The 19,032-nt window shown below is 36.5% G+C and overlaps 1 non-coding gene across 1 annotated transcript; it reads left to right on the forward strand.

Annotated features, from left to right (window-relative positions):
- The first annotated feature begins 15,437 nt into the window (after window positions 1–15,437).
- LOC123572637 (small nucleolar RNA SNORD74) lies at window positions 15,438–15,509 on the forward strand. Its single transcript, XR_006697190.2, has one exon. It is a non-coding gene; the product is annotated as a small nucleolar RNA SNORD74 (small nucleolar RNA).
- Window positions 15,510–19,032: the final 3,523 nt, after the last annotated feature.

Raw genomic sequence — 19,032 nt, forward strand, 5'->3', positions numbered from 1 at the left:
ATAGACGGAGTCTCGCTCTGTCGCCCAGGCTGGAGTGCAGTGGCCGGATCTCAGCTCACTGCAAGCTTCGCCTCCCGGGTTCACACCATTCTCCTGCCTCAGCCTCCCGAGTAGCTGGGACTACAGGCGCCGCCACCTCGCCTGGCTAGTTTTTTTTTTTTTTTTTTTTTTTTTTTTTTTTTTGTATTTTTTAGTAGAGACGGGGTTTCACCGTTTTAGCCAGAATGGTCTCGATCTCCTGACCTCGTGATCCACCCATCTCGGCCTCCCAAAGTGCTGGGATTACAGGCTTGAGCTACCGTGCCCCGCCATTTTTTTAAATCTCCCTAGAGTCGGGGGCCATCAGTTGCAACCCAATATATTAGCCAATAGTTCTTAACAGTATCATAAACAATCCTTCTGATGTTATTTGGTGAATAATCTGGTCTTCTCATTTTGCTTAACTGGAAAAAAATTGCATACTGGGGACACTTGTTTATGATCTTTGTTCTCAAGAGCAAATGAAACCAGTTCCTTCCTATAAGTCAATGCTAATGAGTCAATTTGGCTATTGGCTGAGGCATGTGATTCTGGTAGCAAATATATATCTAACATTCTCAGTCAAGAACAGGTGCGTCCTCTGAGTTTACCTACTTATATGGCAAAATAATTCGCCAATGAGTTTATTTCCTTTAATTCTATCTTTTGTCTAAGTATTCAATCACAAAATTTAAGGGCATCATATTATACATGAAAAGGATTGACTCAAGTAGTTTCAGTATATTAGCAACTAAATGAATTGAGTAGCATACATGTATGCTGCTTCTTTATGTTATGATTAGACATACTATTTTCTACTTAACCAGGAATATTCAATTATAATATAAGTTTTTAAGAAAAATTTTTAAGTTAACTGTTTAGATCTCTTTTGGGAAGATAAAATGTATTCATTAAATGCTCTAAAGATTGGATAGGCAGTTGGGATCATTCTGCATCGGCTATGGCCCAAGCAGGATAAGAAATTAGTAACACAACTATTAAGACAAATTACAAGGTGTTTCTGCTAAATGAGATACTTAAGAACAAGTTTCATTGCATTTTCCTAGCCACTTAAAAACAAATTATTGCAGCACTGTAAATTCTGGATATCAGAACACAAGATTAATAGCAACATGTTTTAAACTTACTGTGGACATACAGTAGTTGACCTTTTTTAACTGGGGTTTCCCTTTACTGAACTTCTCCCAAAACAAATATCTTGCTCCTTTTCAAAGTCTAATTTACGGATATACCCCTTCTTGGAAATTTATGTTTAATCATGTAGAAGATGAAAATCAAGCTACAAAGAATGCTTAACATACTTAAGTGTAGAATTTTTTACTTAATATTGATGGCTCACTTTTTTTTTTTCTTTCTTACTTTTTTTTTTTTTTTTTTTTTTTTTTTTTGAGACAGAGTCTCCCTCTGTCGCCCAGGCTGAAGTGCCGTGGCATAATCTCGGCTCACTGCAACCTCTACCTCCTGGATTCAAGCAATTCTCCTGCCTCAGCCTCCTGAGTAGCTGGGATTACAGGCATGTGCCATCATGCCCAGCTCATTTTTCTAATTTTAGTAGTGACGGGGTTTCACCATGTTGGTCAGGCTGGTCTCAAACTCCTGACCTCAGGTGATCCACCGGCTTCGGCCTCCCAAAGTACTAGGATTACAGGCGTGAGCCACCACACCTGGTGATGGCCCACTTTTCTAAATGCATTAGATACTTTGGCTTTAATTTAAAAGTTTTTTCACATGGGTCATCTATACTAATAATTACATACTGAAATGCTCTTTTGGTTCAAAGTGATAAGTCAAATTTAAAACCAGAGTTAAAGTTGTCACTTTAGATAATATTTTATTTATTTTGGGTATACATCAGTACATTACATTAAAAGTGTTTAATTGGAGTACCATTACATAAGAGGTATTAGGTGGCAAAGTAGGAATTTCAAAGTAGGTGGCTGTGAACACACTGAAACTACGTAAGGCCTGAAACGAGGAGATGTGAGAGGGTTTTCTGAGGAAGATTTCTCTGGGGAGATTGTGCCTGCCTTTCCACTCAATTTTAATGAAAGAGATTTCAGTAGGACCACTTGGGGAGCTGAAGTTTGAAGACAGAGTGGAATTGACTTTGAATCCTGCCTGGACAATGTAAATGTCACACTTGGACTAGCTAACTGCTTCAGCCTCAGAGTCAAGAGCTTCCTACAGTGTTGATATCTGCTTAAATTCCCAGAATTTGTCAGTGCAAAAATAGATGACTATAGCCTGTGGACCATACTTGTATTCCCAAGCATGAAAAGAAGCTCTCTAACAGAGCACCTAGAAGGATAATGGACATCCTAAGGGAGAAAGTTGTGTGGAATAGATCCCTAAAATAGGTGACCTGAGAATGACACACAATGAAAGGAAACTCTATTACCCAACACGTAGGAAGTACAGTCGAATGTTCCCAGTGGGGTCCTCTGATACGCACCCAAAAGCACCTAAGGAGCGTTAAACTACCCTCCCTGGAGAGTGGAAAGTGCAGTAAAGACAGTAACAGTAAAATGGGGGTTCCCTGATATCCATACTTCACCCCTCTGCAACTTTGATCACTGTGCAGTAGAAACTGTCCTTAAGAAGACGCTGAAGGAGGAATGCAAGCCTAAGGTGGGGAAGAACCAAAGGTTCTCCCTTCTGCTTCTCAGGCCAGGAATATCTTGCCTGCAGCAGATCCCATCCAGACAAAAGGAGTGATGAGTTGAGAGGTTCTCACACTGCTAATAAAGATATACCCAAGACTGGGTAATTTATAAAGGAAAGAGGCTTAATTGACTCACAGTTCTGCAGGGCTGGGGAGGTCTCAGAAAACTTACAATCATGGTGGAAGGGAAAGCAAACACATTCTTCTTCACATGGCAGCGGGAGAGGGAAGAATGAGAGCCCAGCCAAAGGGGAAGTCCCTTATAAAACCATCAGACCTCGTGAAAACCAACTCACTATCAGGAGAACAGGATGGGGGAAACTGGCCCCATGATTCCATTATCTTCACTTGGTCCCTCCCACAACACGTGGGGATTATGGAAACTACAATTCAAGATGCGAGTTGGGTGGGAACACAGACAAACCGTATCAAGAGGGATGACCAACAGCCAGTTAATACAGGACATCTGCCCCCTTTTTAAAAGTTCAATTTGTGTGCAACGAAAAGACTTTGGAAGATTTTAAGAATGACATTATCAGATCTGTGAGTTAAAAATATAAGTCTAATTGCTCTGTGGGAAAGAGGATAGAGAAAGAGAAGGATTAAACACTGAAGAACAGTTGGGGTGTTATTGCAACGGTTCTGGTGTGAGAGGAGAGCGTCACATTCTAGGGTGGTAGCAATTGAGATAAACAGAATGGGATGGTTTAAAAATATATTTGTGAGGTAAAAGTAACAGCACTTCTTGATGAATCAGATTGGAGTAATTGAAAGAGAGGTCAAGTATGACATCTGGGCTTCTGGCCTGAGCAATTGGGTAGATGAGGGAATTTAACAAGGGTGGATAGTAAACTAAGGCTGAAAGTCCAACAAGAGTGGGTTGATGCCAGGCCAGAAACTCAGCATCTCCAAAATTTTCTATTAGAAGAATGTACAAGTCCTCCCCAAACATAAATCTCCTCTCCTATTCCTTGTAGAATTGTTGGCCACTCCTTCCAGCCTCCAGGGATATGAATATTTCCCTTAATAATGTCAAAGAATTTGCATCAGTCCCTAATTGCCAGTGATCTGTTTCTACTATTTTCATTACCATTTTCTTGATGGTATCCCCAGTCTCTACTAAACTTGCTATTTTACATCTAGCAATCTCAGATTTTTTTAGCTTTCTTTTTGTTTGTTTTTGCAAACTATTACTTAAAACATTTATGTCAGCTATAATGGTCAAAGTTGCTGTTGGAATTTAAAATAAAGAGCACAAAAGTAGACTGTGATAGAATGCTAAGATCATTTGAGGTAGGTTGTGTTAATAGCAATTAGCTAACAATTTAGAGTACAATCCGTCATATTAGTTCTCATTGTCTGAAAGTTTACAATAGCATTCAGAGCCTCTAAATAGTAGACTATATTATTTTTCTCTATATATATGTTCTTTGTTTGTTTGAGATGGTGTTTTGCTCTTGTTGCCCAGGTTGGAGTGTAATGGCGCTATCTCGGCTCACTGCAACCTCCACCTCCCAGGTTCAAGCAGTTCTTCTGCCTCAGCCTTCCAAGTAGCTGGGATCACAGGCATGTGCCACCACACCAGCTGATTTTGTATTTTTATATATGTCTTATTTTTATGAAAGTGATTGAGAAACGGGATGAAAATCAATTAGCAGAAACAACATTAATTTCTTAGTTTTGATCACTGCATTGTAGTTACATCATACATTAACAGTAGGAAAGCAAGGTGAAGTGTATATAAAAACTGTATATACTATCTTGTAACTTTTCTCTAGGCCTAAAATTATCTCAAAATAAAACATTTTAAAAATCAGCAATGTGAGGGCATTTAAGAGGGGTATATGTATACAAAATCTCTGAAACAGAAAGATATTCAAATATCAGCATTAAGGGCTGTTATTCAGGGTTATGTCTTTATTCTTGATTAAATACATGAATTCATTTACATTTGCAAATCACATCTGATTGCATTACGTAAGATAAAACAGGAATATAGACATAAACATATGACTACGTAAGATGCCTTGGAGCTTAATGAATAAACAAGAATTAATGTTACTTAAAGAGTTATAAAAGAGCTTAGAATCTATCATGAATCTCAGTCAAAATTTGCTTACATTATGGGCCAGTTTACACTTTTTGTTAAGAAAAAATATTTAATAAATTTCTAGAGTTCTAGGAAGGCCTCTTAGCTTTACCTAATCTGTTAACGTGACACCATTTTTCCATTTACTCAGACACAAAATGTCAGTCATCTTTAACACTTCTGCTTCCTTTGTTGTTGCTGTTTCACCCAAACACTTTCTAAGTCATGCCAAATCTTCATCTTCATTATATTCACTTTTGTCTTACATTAAGTCCTTATTACTTCTCTTACATATTACATAAGAACATCCTCTTACATATCAGTCTCATACTCCTTGACTCAAATGATACCTTCTACATACATATGGCAATTCATTCTTCCTAGATTATAGGCCTGATCATGGTCAAAAGACTTCAAAAGAAATATATTATCTGGAAAACAATAGGAAAACAGAAAAACAACACAGTCCCCTAGAATCTAGTCTACAGGTAAACGCTTTATATCTTTCCAACCTCAACTCACACCCATCCCTTCTTTCCATGTATACACCTTGCACTCCTGCCAAAGTGGATTGTCTACTGTTCACTAAAAAGGCCCTACACTCTTCGGTTTTTACTTTTATTCATGTTGTTTTCCTCCAGCTGAAAATTATTAGTGCTCTCATCCATTCAAAGGACCACCTTTAACACAGAAACCCAGGATCTGCTCACCAAGCTAGTTAAGATGACAGAGTGGTCCTGCCCTTTACAGGCTTCCAATGCAATAGTCCACTTTTCCCATGAAACTTTTCTGATCTGCCTGTCAATATGTAGATTTTTCTTCCTTTGACCTGCTTTCTTGGTTGTCATGGCTTCTGTATTACTGTGTTCTGTATTACAGTGACTCATACACTGATATGGAGCTCCTAAGTGTTGCTTCCATAAGGTCGAAAACTGTTTGCACACATTTTTCTACAACTCGAAATGTCCAACAGAGGAGAGGATACTCAGTAAAAATCATTAGAATTAAGTTTAAAACTAAAGGTATTCTCTAAGAAGCAGGGATTACTCAGTTCCTGATGAACTCCCCCTTTTCCTACCCTAAGCCTACTACAACTTTGTCGAATTAGTTTTTAGGCTTAAAATATTGACAAGCATGCTACTTGGACACTAGTGCTTTTTTAGAGTTTGGATCAATAATAATCAGTGATCCACATTTAAATGTGACATGCCTGTAATTGCTTTTTCTGTTGTAGAAACTACATGTCTCTTTTATTCTACATGCTGTTCAAAATCACCAACTGAAGAAAGGCATAGCTGAGGTTTGTCTGTCTTCAGTTCACTCTATTTGGAATCTTATTCTGTCTTCGTATCCATTATCTAATATTGACAGGATCTTGCACATGGGTGTTTGGCCTGAGCCCTGTGCCAGGGTCGTGAGCCAGACCGAAATATAGCCCAGGCTCTGCTTACCAAGCCCTAAGCATGAGTCCAATGACACCTGCAAGGGTACACGTGTCATGTGCATAGAGGAAAGGGCCTTTTTGTAATTTACACAAAGGGTAAGTGGGGATTCATATAGTCAATGAATGTTAATATATTGCACAGAAACATTTCAATACTAAAATCCTTGGGCTTTTTGAAGTCCACTTTTGTTGATAGGAGTTCAATTTTCACATAAGTGTATTTCAACATAGAAACAGTAAAGAATTCTATGAATTAAACATACAGGTTCTCCCAAGAAATAATAAAAAGATACATTGGGTCATTGGTTTGATTTCTTTTCCAATGTAAGATTGTTTCCTCTCACATATTTTCATGGTTTTGTCTCATATGAGTTTAAACTATTTAAGCTATGGTTCTTCCTCCATTTCCCAAGGGTGCATATTCAAGAGTCGGATAGAAGTCACTGATAATGAGTTGAAGGGTTGGGGGGTGGGTGTTTATATTTTCTGTTTCTTTGGTGCAGTATCCTGGCTATAATCCGGGGCACTAAGTTATTACCCTTTGTGTGTGTGTGATGGAGTCTCGATCGGTTGCCTAGGCTGAAGTGCAGTGGCGTGATCTCGACTCACTGCAACCTCCACTTCCCAGGTTCAAGCGATTCTCGTGTCGTGTCTCAGCCTCCTGGGGTTATTACACTTATATTCACTATTTTATTATTATTATATCAGTAAACATCTCCTATTGGCCAACCATTGTGTTGATAAGGTTTATTATCTCTAATTCACTCTGCAAACCAGCCTTATAGGTAGTGTTATTTCCATTTTTTATGGATAAAACTGAGGTGTTTAGTGATTTCTCCAAGTCCAGAAGGAAAGCACGTGTCTAAAATGAGATTATAATCCAGGTCCTCCTGGCTACAAAATAACTTTTCACTCCTTCAGATGAAGTCTTGCAAACTATGTTCCACTTTCTTTAATAAATTCATTCATCAAATACTTATCAAATACTTCTTTTGTGCCCTGAATTCTTCTAGATCCTGGGGATAAGCAAAAGAGACAATGCCTTGGGACTTACGTTAGGAAAAGGACAATAAACAAGTACATAAGTATATAATGTGAGTCCAGGTATTGACAAGTACCATGATGCTACACAAATGAGGATAATGAGATGAGAGTAATGAGTTGGAAGCAATGGTTGGGAGGTTGGATAAGGTCCTTCTGAGGAAGAGATGCTTTAGTGGTAGCCTGCATGTAACAAAGAGAAACCCATATGAAAGCTGACTGTCCCAGGCAGATAGAGTAAGTGTAAAGTCTCTGAGGCTAGAAGGATTAAGGCACATTAGAGGAACATCTTCAAGGCCAGTGTCATCAGGACACAATACGCAAGGGAGAGTGGTAGGAAATGAAGCCAGACACATAGGCAGAAGCTTCAAAATGTAGGCTCAAGTAGACAAGGGTATGCAGTTAAAATTTTTTCTAATGAGAGACTATGGAAAAGCTTTATCTACTTTACACTTTTGAAAAATCACCTTAACTGGTGTAAGCAAAACTAACTCTAGGGGGAGAAGAATGAAAACAGAAATATCAGTTAGAGGGCTATTGTAGCGGATGACAGTGGCTGCAGAAAAGGCGGTTCTGGGGGTAGGGAGAATTGACTGTACTGGAGCAGAGTTGAAAGTAATGTTGGCAAGACTTGCAGATAGAAAGAATGTGAGTGTCAGAAAAAAAGAGAAATCTATCACACCTAGCTTTTACACTGGAGATACTGGGTGGGCGAATGTTGGTGCCATTTACTGAAACAGGAAATTGAAAAGGAGCAGGATTTCAGGAGTAGCTGAGTGGGAAACTATGAGGCCTGTTTCACACATGTCATTACTTTGTATGACATTTTATACATCTCTCTCCCATTTCGAATGTATAATGTTTTAGTCTACATCAGAAAAGATCTAAAGGGTCTTGGCAATAAACAATACATGAATGTACACAAGATGTGAAAATGATGTTTCCCTACATATGTTCACTCACTCACCTGCCCAAAATATGAAAGTGCCCCTATTCTTTTATATTATAGCGACATATTTATTCATTGAGACACATAATTTCATTTGGATCATGAAACCACTGATTAAGGTCAACCAGAGAACAAACATGCAATGAATGTTAGTCCTTTTTTTTGCTCTAGATAACCCCTGTGATGTCCTGGGGCAATCTTCTGTGGGTCCATTTTCTAGATCTGTGAGTACTTCTCCATGGTCCTGAGGTTGGGAGCAGAGATACAGAGTTCCCTGGTATGTTTTTTTCTCTGTTAGTTTGTCTGTCTCTAACCTTCTTTTAGAACCATTCTCAAATCACATTTCCTCCAAAAATCTTTCTCTCATTGCTCTGGGCTACATAGGAAAGAAAGTCCCAATTCTCTTTAGAAGTTCTGAAGAGGATATGATTTGTATCACTTCTTTAGCACTTAGAACTGACCTAAAATTCTTAGTGTTCCCTCTATTTCAAGATGCTTTCTACCTAGCTGTATTGCAAACTGCTTAAGGTAAAAAGTGGTCTTTTGTACACTCACATCACTCTGCTGAGCGTACCGCTCACATAAGGCAACTTTGATTAGTTTCTGCTGATCAAAGAAAATCAGGAAACCTATCTTCCACAATGCAGAAAGTTTGCAAAATAGTAGAGTTGTCTGGGGGCTTTTTTCTTATATTTGTGAAATCTGGAAGCAAAATTACAGGTACTCTAATCCCACAGTATTTTTACTTGCAGTTGAAACTTTGCTAGATAAACTGCTACTTGCTAAAATAAAACCAGACAGATAGGTAAACAAAGAGGACCAGAACAGACATCTATGCTTATAAGTGGCATGCTTTCTTTCGCTAACTAGTTTGTTCTTTTGTGATTACATTTTGCTTAGTTACCTTTATCTGTTTTGAATGGTACCAAGCATTCCATTGACTTATTTTACTCATAAGCAATGATAATTTGCATGAGTGTATAAAAGGGACTAGATAGCAGAGTCCATTTGAAAGGAGCTTCCAACTAACCATGTTGGAGACTCCTGATTCCTTGTCACTTGACTGGAAATTCAGGTGACAATTATCTGGTGAAAATCATTAGGATTAATGTATAACATTTATTTTGATTTTATAATCTGTAATGGTCATACAAACACTAATATGGTTTCCTGAATTAACTATTCTACTGGGAAGAAACTGTTTTGATCAGCTAACAAATATATACGTCCTCCATTTATCCATGGTAGTTTTATTTTTTCTATTGTTGATTTTCCTATAAACTTGATTATGTGAGAGTTAATCGTCAAGGACTTTTCTCACCCTTGAGTACAATGACCAAATAAGCTTTCTGACCAAATGCAACAGAGTCTTGGAACACTCGGACCCAGCTGAGGATTTTTATGGCTTAGCCCCAAACAGTGAGCTTTACAATATAACATGACAGGAAACAAGCCAAGAAGTGCATGTCTATATTTTAAGACATCTTTAATTACGGGTAAACACTCCAAAATTATTTTTCCCAAGTGACAGGGAAAGCAGCATGGCTTTGTTGCTTTACCTCTATTCTCATTGACCAACTTGCCCAGATAATTCCACTTCCCTTTCCCACGCTCTTAATTCAATCTGTTACAAGTCAGTCTTTTAGAAAGCTTGCTGTGCTTGGTGGCCAGAGACAAATTTGGTTCAATATTCAACTAAGTAATTCAAGTGATAGCCAAAAGGCTGACATTATACTCATTAATGACTGAAAACAAAACAACCCATAAGAGATGAATCAGATTTTGATGAGAGAAAAAGTAAAATGCTTCGGTGGAAATATAGTGAGAAGGTTGATCAACATGAAGAATTTCTAGGTTTCATCTGGACTATCTTTTTCAATGTGTGATTTGAGGGTGTATCTTCTATTCTTAGCAGAGTATTGTTTCAACTTTCACCACCAAAATAGCTTGTCAAATTCCTATGTGTAGCAGACACCCAGTTATTCTCAAAAAGAATCTTACTGAGAAAACAAGCTTGGATGTACCTTCTTCTAATATAAAAATGAGGAGACTATTAATGCTGACACTAATCTCCGGAAATGATCTGAGGAGAAACAGAAAAACAGGACACCAATTTCTTCCTCTGGCGTAACAGACCTCAATAAAGAGAAAATTATCAACACGTAGTTATAAAACATTCAAATTCCTCCTCAGGCTCAGAATGCATAATTAGCACATCTGCATTTGGGAAGATGAAATTTAACTCATCATATGTTAAAAACATCTTCAGATATGGCATAAAGTTTTCTGACTATTTTAACAAGCATACATTAGCCTCCTCTAACGTGCCAGGCACTGTGGGCAGAAAGATGAAAAAGACAAGGAACTCTGCCCAGCAAATTCTAAAACAATGATAGGGTTGACCCTCAGTAAGACACTTAGAGGCCTCCATAGGGCAAAGACCTTTCCTAAACTTCCTCTTAGATTTGAGCTCCCATAGCTTTTCTGAGCCTCAGGACCTTCATCTGTGAAAGCACAGAGATGAAGTCTGTGACCACTAAGATTCAGGCCATATCCAAAACTCCAATGTTAAGATTCTAAAGAGTTTCCAATACAATTAGAGAGGAAGAGATGAGTAAAGAGTGAAAAGTAAGAGGGATAGAGATTGAGAGAAAATGAGCCAGTAGAGAGAACAGATTTCACTGAATCAGAGTCTCATTTGGATAATATCAACTTGAAGTTGTCTTAAGTTGGAACTTTAACAAAAAAAGGTATTAAGAAATACTTTGACATTTCAAAAGAACAATCTATTTGAGATAAATGGTAGTGGACTGCTGAGGGAGTATTTCAAACCATGCTGCTATAGCCAGAAAGCCATGCAGGAAAGGTATCAAGACAAAGACAGAGAGACCAATGGAGGCAGATATCGGTCAGAATCTTGTAAACATAAAGATAGGCACAGAGTGATTATGAAACTCAACATCATCTTGTTGATGATTTTGATTGTTGATAAATTTGAAATTGTTCATACCTTGCCTACAATAGAATGCCTAGAACATCTTGCTAGTTTGATAATGTAAAGTAGAGGTTTAAATGTTGAAGAGAAGGAACTGCCAGGGTCTAAGGGACAGCATCTTCCTTTAAATCCTCTTTGATGAACAGAAAATAAGAATGGAGACTATAGGAAACTTCTGTTTCTCAAGGGCACTAAGTATGATCAGCATGATTACTTCAACCTTCATTTTATCATCTCCAATTGTCTTTTACTTTACAAATCTTACATTTTAATTGGAAAGAAAGCCTATAAAGAAATAGAATGCAAACAACAACAAAGCTTTTAATATTAACTACAGGCAGCAAAGAATTTTTAAAAAGAAAGACATATATCACTGACAACTGGTGCTTAACTATCTTGTAAATTGCCATGAAAACAGTTTTTTAAGAATTTAAGGGGGGGCAATATTGTCACCATGATTTGGTTATGTATTCTCCTGGAACTGAACACTGAAACTTACAATGTATTAGGTATGATCCCAAACTAGAGCCTCTGTTTCTGTAAATTCTGTAAATCATAGTTACTTGTAATTTTTTTAAGTCTACCTTGTGAAATATTAAAAATTCTGTCAGTTGGCTGTGCAATGTAGTACAACTTGGAAAGTTGCTTTTCAGTAGCACCTTCCTGGATCCAAGAGAGTGAAGAAGCACCCCACACCCAGATTAGACCTGGACTATCTCGAAGGATATGAGAATGACCAAACACACCACTGCAATTCCTACCCTACCTGGGAAAAATTATATCATTATCCTAGTACATCAAGGAGTACTATTCATACCCTTTATGAAATGAATAAAATGGTTCGCATTAATTCCCAACACAAGCACACAAATATGTTCATTACCCAGTAATGCTTACTGAGTGTACAACGATTATGTGAGTGTAGAAATTTGTTCTTATTACAATTTCAACCAAAGTGTTGGTAGTGTTTTCATAAAGCATGCATTAAACAGTCTTAGCACACACCAAGTATATATTGAAAAAAAAAATCATGTGAAATATTTAGGATACATCCTTTTTTTTTCCCAGAAATGCTCTAATTATGTATTATGTTTGGATCACATAGAAAAACTTTTTTACTCACTACCTACATCTTACAGATGTATTTTCCTTAAATAGATGTCAATTATACTTTGAGGTATATCTGGTAAGCCTTGACTCATGAAGATGGTTTTCTTTAAACATCCAATTTAAAAATTTACAACCTCAGAAGGAAAAAGTAAAAATAAACATAGCCACGTCCCACCTCACATATATATGCATAGTTTTTAACAATACCTACAAGGCATATACCAGCAGCATAAGATTTTGTGTTTTTCTACACTATTGAGTGGGTTACAATGTGGGTTATCAGTTAAATTCCCACCTACATCATTTCCAAGTGCCCTTTAATTTTTGTAAAATTAGTAAATAACTGCTTAAATAGCAGCTTCTCTTTAATTTTAGGATAAAAGCATGATAGTTTAAAATCATTAATAAATTTGGATTAAGACCAAACACATTGAGTGCCTTCCATAAACAAAAGTTTAGGACAAGCTTTGAATGGCAATTAATATGTTTTTTAGTAAAATGACTAAAGAACCACACAGATTGGTAAATCAGCTTCTGTGAATTAGGATCCGGAAAATTTTTGACTCACAGTGGCAGGACCCAAGTGTATTATTTTTCTTTGCTTACATTCCTTTCCCAAATGACTGAGCAAGCTTATTACAGAACCAAATTACTCAGTGTCAAAACCATAAAGGGGGATTCAGAATAAAACTAAATGTGTTGGATGTCCCCCATGGGCCAAGTACACAGGATAAGCATGGAGCAATCATTTCCATACTCTGAGTCTCATAATTCTCAGAGCAATGCTATTTATTTTTCAGATAATGAAATTAAGGTTAAACTAAGGCTGTATGCATGTTTCCCAAGGTTATATACCAAGTATATAGGGGAGCCTGGACATTAACATATTGATCTAATATTAAAACTCCTGCTTATATTTTTATTCCATACGCCCTTTTGGTGTGGGTTAATTATCAGAAGCCATAACCTCAACTAGAAAATTCTGAATGCTCAATTTGAATCTGGCATTGTTTTGAGAAGGGCAAGGGAGTTTGCTAAACATATCCTGCTTTTATTATATGTGCTTGCAAATAGAAGATTTTAATGTCTTTTAAAAAAAACTTTGCATACATGAGCTGTTACTTTTAGAGCCTCTCACATTCATGAATTCCTACTACCCTCATTGTAACACTGGTAGCAAATACAGGTAGTGATATAGTTAAGGGAAAATACATCATCAAGGGTAAGGATCAAATTCATACAGTCCTAAATTCTGAAATTTACTCACAATAGTACACTTCTTGATAACATAGGCAACAATTAGAATGAATTGTTTATAAACTAAAAAAAAAAAAAAAAAACCTACTATTTTCATTTTATCAGCGTTAAAATCTATTTGCAGAAAGGTCAACCTAGAATCACAGTCTCATAAAAAATGAGAAAAGAATTTCTCATTTTTGCAAACTTCAAAAATGGCATGAGTTGGACTCAAGTATTTTTCTATGTGGCTCATTTTTAATTATCTTTAGCTGGCAGAAGAGTGATATTAGCTCATAGGTCTTTGAAAATAAATCAACAGTAATTAACCCCAACTTAAATTCTGGTAACCCATCTCATACATCAACAGAAGTACTCTGTGTATGTGAAAATATAAACATGGCATGTTTGACATTTTGGAGCATCCTTAGAGAGACATTGATTTGTAATTCAGATCACACAGCATCTTTGATTTCTCCCACTTGCCCATGCCCTTTCCCCATCCCTTCCCCCAAAATAAAACACAAAAGCTTTACTGCAATGGATGGAGAGCAACCCAGGAATCTGCGCAGAGACTATCCATCACATTTCTGTCTTAATTGAATGACACCAGAATGAGATCGATAAAATGTAACAAGAGACAGCTTTGCATTTCCACACCCACTTATTCCCCCCTCCATTACTCCCAGCCACCACCGTGACCAGAAAGCCCAAGTAAAAAACAGGAACCCTGCTGCCAGACAAGCTGTTAGGATGTGAATAAACTTGTCACAGAAACAACAAAACTTAGAAACATTAGAAGGGAGCTAGGGAGACGAAAAGTTATTAAAGGAATATTGAACAGGCTTCTTAATAAAAGCAATTTCATAGATGTATTCTCACTCCTAAATAACTTCCTCAAATGCAATGTTTCGCTTAAATAATCTCAACAGCTTTCCCTATGTGCCCAAGATTACTTGAGACTGCATCAATGGCTGGCTCAAATACAGACGTGGTGACAACTCAGCTCAGACCTGCAAGTCCTACAATAAATGGGGGCAGCTGTGATACGTGTCTGTCCAAGGTTCCCAAGATCTCCAATGCATTATTGATAACCTCATCACTCCGCTAAAAGCAAAAGCTGACATTGTTATAATCTCAACCTTCTCCTGAAGAGCTCTGGCTTTGCCCGGGTATTGATCACAGGAAGAAATAAACCAAAGGGTGAAACAGCACATGTAAAAATCCAGAAGGTTGAGGTTTGCCTACACTAGCTATGAGTGCATTAACCACAATCACATGGCCTGTTTTAGTGTGTTATACCTTTAATGGTTTACAATGCAGTCCTATTTCTAGGCTATATGTTGTAATAATTCATTTAATACTTCACATCTTGAGCTTGTTACAAGTTATTCTGGAACAAAAGTCTGTATTACAAAATAAAAATAAACCTCCGATGTAGTTGTCTAAAAGGCAGATTTTTTTTCTTCATTCTAGTAAATTTTTTCTATAACATTTTGAAATTTAATTACATATAGGTGACTGTTCTTTCTTCATCTATCTTCTTTCCATTGCATGTTACCTTCATGGAAAAATATGTACCTACAAAGATACTCTATATAATTTTACTCCTTTATTATTTTAAATAATAATGTAAGACTACAAAATATATTAGTGCCTACATTCTTTTAAAATTTTAGATATGATTTTAAATTATTTTTAAACGATATGTTGAATAATATGACAAAATATAAATGTCACATCACAGGTAGTTCAAAGTGAGAATTAGAAGGTATATCCAAAGTATGATTTAAAGCTTAAATATTTTATATTTTCTACGTTCATACTTGGAGATACAATCTTAAGTAACCTATCTTTGCTACTAAAAAAAAGGAAAACAGTTTCTGATGAAGCCTATGTTGGTAGAGACAACTAAGGTTGTTGATGAATGCTAACAGCTCTATCACACGCGCGCACACACACACACACACACACACACACATGACAGTGAGAGACCATTATTTTTTTAGCTGGTAGATGACTAGGTAGTTTGCAAAATGATCATTAGTGGCTGGTTGCTCCTGGATTCCAGAGCAAAAGAGCTTACAATTCAAACATTATTTATGAGTGAAAACAGCTGGTCATAAGGCACTAAGAGCAAAACATACAGAGTTTGGTTTCACCTGCAGACAGTGGTCACCTGAAGCAGGAGCTGATGGCTGCCTGCCCAGGTAAGACACATGGTATGCAGCGGTGAACCTGTTTCATCCACCTTTGACTTGCCAGGCCTTGTATGTGCTATCTTGTAAATTTGCCCCAATTACAGATTGATATTGTTCACCATGAAATTAAGGCCCCAGAAAATGTGAATATAAGAGTAGTTATAAGTCTTTATAATGTATGCCTTTACACATATGCCTCTATTATGAGACATACAAAATTCTTAGCATGTTCTAAAATAAGTAAAAACAAAAGCACCCCATGGTTTATCACATCGTTTTGTTATGCTTTATGCTTTTTAATGAAGCCATTGCTCACTTTCCTAAGTGCTGCAGGAGCTTAACCCCTGGGAAAAGACAAGTTTCATGGAGTGTGAAACTTATTTGAGCAACAGAAACTAGAACTATCTTGGAATAAATATGTTCTACATCTGATCATTTTTTATTTCACTTATTGCTGTTTGCTTTAGTTGGTGGGCAGTCTATTTAGTAAAAGTCAGACTACTTCTGCTATGCACGAGTACATCACTTAAAAAAAACTCACGAAAGTATTAAAAATGACAGCAGAGTTAGGTAGCATTAGAGTGGGTTCTGGTCCTCTAAATGTGTGTGCACCTCACAGTGGGGGAATTTGATTAACCCCAAGTGTGCCAAGTAAATCAGAGCCCAGGAGCTGGATACAACGGCTCCGTAGTGTGAGTTCACACAGAGAACATAGTTTCTGCTGAGGGGTGGTGGTGGTGGTTGATGTTATTGAATGTGGGTTATTTTTAATTTTTAAAATGACATTATGGCTAATTAGGGGTATTGGCACAGCGTGGACTGATGAAGAAACTGACTACAATTATAAAGACTTCTGGGGCCAAAACAGTCAAATGTATGCCTGCTACTCATGATGGCCCCAGCAGTGTCTATATGGTTGTCAAATATGATTAAGTGAGAAGCAAACTGGATTTATTATTTTTTTCCTACAGGACTTAGATGCCCATGGATGTGGTTCAGAGTATTACCAGAGTCCTACTTCTTTTTTCGTATCTTCCTTGAACAGTCAGAATACTCAACAAAGAGAAAAAAACTCCATATTATTGTATTCTCCAGGGTCTATGATATGGCAGGATAAATCCGAGAAAAATCATCTTCTCTAAGTAACTTTCACAATACTTTATCACTCTTAAAACTTGAAGTCAGTTTCAGACTTGTTTATTTTTCACATTCCATATGTTTGAAACTGACAAAAAGCAAGAAAACCTATTGGAAATACACCAATAAGATGAAAAACAAACAAACGAAATTTAACTTTGGGGAATTTATTTTTTAAAGCACACACAAAAAAGAAAAATAACCTTTGCTTAATCCTATGGGGTCACCTATTGAAATGCAGCATCTAAACATAGTTTATATTTGAGTTTTGTTCCCTAAGAGTATTTTTCATTTGGGAGAAGTGCACTTATGATATGTTACAAAAGAGCCTGAATGGGTATTCAAATAACTGCTGTCATCAAAAGATTCTTTTTTTCAAGGAAATGACGATAGATTTTTATACTTATTTTTGTTTTGCTATGGGCATTCTAGAATGATAGAAAGATTCTCATTTGTTTCTCCATCCCCTGGCCCCCCGGAAGCTATTGAAATGTTCTGGTTTTGTACAGTGTAGAACAATCCTGCAATAATAAAACATTTCAACTTTGTACAAAAGGTAAAGCTTTCCATTTGAAGATTTTCTTTAACAGGAAAAAAAAATAGAGAAAATGGGCTGACAGCTTTACAAAATTCAAACAATTCCCCTTGCCAAGATACGTATTTTGTGAGTTTTCTTTAATTTCGGATTTGGTGCGTATGTTTCCTCTAACAATGAATGCTTTCAATTTCAGAGTTCAGTTTCTACTCTCCCTACTCAAACCAATCTTCACCTTTTAATAGGCAATTATTTTTCTAATTGCTTTGTAAAACTTTTTTCAGGATGATTGTGAGACACTCAGCTTTAAGTTATACATTATGGATGCATTTCAAACAAACAGAGTGGGCTATAAACTGTAAAATGGCACTTGATTGGTAAAAGCATCTTAGAATAAGAAAAAGCAGCAAGAAGACTACACTTCAAAGTACTAGAAAACTTTTGTAACTTACGAATTCATAAAAATCATAGGGGAATTAGTTGAGAAGAATTCTTTTAAGGAACAAAATGAGCAAAGCAGTATTGGCTGTGATTGTTTTAATGGGATAAGTAGTGTTGTAATATTTTCTCCCATTGGCATTAAATCTCACTTCACAAAATGGAATACTCTCCCACTGTTTTTTCTCTTTATAACCCATTACTTACATGGAACTACATTTTTTTAATGTTGAAAAAAAGACATAAAACCAAGCTTTCATGATCTCAACTGTTTCATATATATTCATTTGAAATGCAGTGTTTTGAAAAACATTCTCATGTGGCAAAATGAAACAGGAAAAAACTGTTAGAAAACAAGAATAAATAATATGCTGCATATTATGGGAATTTAACCATCAGGTATGAAAAGAAAGGCAGTCCCACTCAGCTCTGTGATACCTCACAAAAGCGTGTTTAGCAATGCTAATTTTAGCATTGCCTACACACATAGAATAATAAAAATACATGTGGCTAAGCACTTGAGATTTGTAATTACGATATTGCATAGACGATTCCACTACGATTCAATTCAAATCAGGAAAATTAGTTGATATTTCATGAAACCAACTAAACTTAAAATAAAAGCTTCCTTCAATCTCAATGTTTTAAAATTAATTTATGACAGGCTGTTTGAAAGACTTGTTTAATTATTAATAGAAATGTTTTATCTCATGGATCTCTTAAAAAGTTGCATTTGATATTTTTCTACCACTGACTAAACACAGAAGGTAAAATACACACATGGTTGGGCCAATATTGCAAATATCCTAATTAGTATCATGCTACAGAAAAACAATGAAGAGATTTTGTCACCAATTACTGACAATTAGCCTAAGTACAACAGTTAATTTCATGGAAATAAAACCACTATAAAATGAAAGGAACAAAACCTCTCATAATTAATGGCATTTGCCTGCATTCCTCTATTGGTTATTTAATTAATGAACCATAAAAGTTTGAAGCAATTTGAACAGCTAAACACATATGCAAAATTCAAAAGCCTGTGTATCTGGATTTTCTGAATTTTAAGTATCTGTGGAAAACATGTATTTGAGCAGCAGAATTATGTATACCGAGTTTTTATCCCCTGAACCTAAAGATGTCATACTTTCAGACA

This window comes from Macaca fascicularis, chromosome 3 (assembly GCF_037993035.2).
Source record: "Macaca fascicularis isolate 582-1 chromosome 3, T2T-MFA8v1.1".
NCBI classification, from domain to species: domain Eukaryota; kingdom Metazoa; phylum Chordata; class Mammalia; order Primates; family Cercopithecidae; genus Macaca; species Macaca fascicularis.